General features: G+C 48.4%; 3 non-coding genes across 3 annotated transcripts; all 3 read right to left on the bottom strand.

Moving 5' to 3' along the window:
- Positions 1-334: 334 nt before the first annotated feature.
- Positions 335-453, bottom strand: LOC119347857. The gene has a single exon (XR_005168569.1). It is a non-coding gene; the product is annotated as a 5S ribosomal RNA (ribosomal RNA).
- Positions 454-820: 367 nt separating this feature from the next.
- On the bottom strand, positions 821-939 carry LOC119347856. The gene has a single exon (XR_005168568.1). It is a non-coding gene; the product is annotated as a 5S ribosomal RNA (ribosomal RNA).
- Positions 940-1,303: 364 nt separating this feature from the next.
- LOC119347858 lies at positions 1,304-1,422 on the bottom strand. The gene has a single exon (XR_005168570.1). It is a non-coding gene; the product is annotated as a 5S ribosomal RNA (ribosomal RNA).
- Positions 1,423-1,770: the final 348 nt, after the last annotated feature.

The following is a 1,770-nucleotide window of genomic DNA, read 5'->3' as shown; positions in this document are numbered from 1 at the left end:
CCACTCCCAGGTCCGCTCCAAAGACGATTCTACATTCTCACTACCATTACAACCGTTCCCTAACAATGGATAATGTCCTATACTACTTACTCTCCCGCTCAATCACGGAGACGAGTTTTCCACGGTTTCCACCCCTCCCTCCATACCGCAGCAACACGAGTTTTTTCCACCCCTTTCAGAACGCGCTCTTCGCGACACAAAGCCGCCCCAAGACGCGCGAGCAATGAGCATCGAGCTTAAACATATCACAAACGTCAAAAATAATATAACGGGATTAATATATATCGCGCACGTGCGATATGTTTGTCACAAGGCGCAAAAAATAATTAAAAAGGGAATGCAACACGAGGACTTCCCAGGAGGTCACCCATCCTAGTACTACTCTCGCCCAAGCACGCTTTACTTCGGAGTTCTGATGGGATCCGGTGCTTTAGTGCTGGTATGATCGCATCCAACATGTTTCCCCGTCTTCGTCCCTTATGCTTGCGACTCCCAGGTCTGCTCCAAAGACGATTCTACATTCTCACTACCATTACAACTGTTCCCTAACAATGGATAATGTCCTATACTACTTACTCTCCCGCTCAATCACGGAGACGAGTTTTCCACGGTTTCCACCCCTCCCTCCATACCGCAGCAGCACGAGTTTTTTCCATCCCTTTCAGAACGTGCTCTTCGCACCACAAAGCCGCCCCAAGACGCGCGAGCAATGAGCATCGAGCTTAAACATATCGCAAACGTCAAAAATAATATAACAGGATTAATATATATCGCGCACGTGCGATATGTTTGTCACAAGGCGCAAAAAATAATTAAAAAGGGAATGCAACACGAGGACTTCCCAGGAGGTCACCCATCCTAGTACTACTCTCGCCCAAGCACGCTTTACTTCGGAGTTCTGATGGGATCCGGTGCTTTAGTGCTGGTATGATCGCATCCGACATGTTTCCCCGTCTTCGTGCCTTATGCTTGCCACTCCCAGGTCCGCTCCAAAGACGATTCTACATTCTCACTACCATTACAACCGTTCCCTAACAATGGATAATGTCCTATACTACTTACTCTCCCGCTCAATCACGGAGACGAGTTTTCCACGGTTTCCACCCCTCCCTCCATACCGCAGCAGCATGAGTTTTTTTCCCTTTCAGAACGTGCTCTTCGCGCCACAAAGCCGCCCCAAGACGCATGAGCAATGAGCATCGAGCTTAAACATATCGCAAACGTCAAAAATAATATAACGGGATTAATATATATCGCGCACGTGCGATATGTTTGTCACAAGGCACAAAAAATAATTAAAAAGGGAATGCAACACGAGGACTTCCCAGGAGGGAACCCATCCTAGTACTACTCTCGCCCAAGCACGCTTAACTTCGGAGTTCTGATGGGACCCGGTGCTTTAGTGCTGGTATGATCGCATCCGACATGTTTCCCCGTCTTCGTCCCTTATGCTTGCCACTCCCAGGTCCACTCCAAAGACGATTCTACATTCTCACTACCATTACAACCGTTCCCTAACAATGGATAATGTCCTATACTACTTACTCTCCCGCTCAATCACGGAGACGAATTTTCCACAGTTTCCACCCCTCCCTCCATACCGCAACAACACGAGTTTCCTCCACCCATTTAAGAACGCGCTCTTCGCGCCACAAAGCCGCCCCAAGACGCGCGAGCAATGAGCATCGAGCTTAAACATATCGCAAACGTCAAAAATAATATAACGGCTTGCCACTCCCAGGTCCGCACCAAAGGCGACTCTACATTCTC

The sequence above is a fragment of the Triticum dicoccoides genome, unplaced genomic scaffold, assembly GCF_002162155.2.
Source record: "Triticum dicoccoides isolate Atlit2015 ecotype Zavitan unplaced genomic scaffold, WEW_v2.0 scaffold77360, whole genome shotgun sequence".
NCBI classification, from domain to species: Eukaryota; Viridiplantae; Streptophyta; class Magnoliopsida; order Poales; family Poaceae; genus Triticum; species Triticum dicoccoides.
Note: the sequence above shows the minus strand (reverse complement) of the source record. Positions and strands in the feature narration are given on the sequence as shown.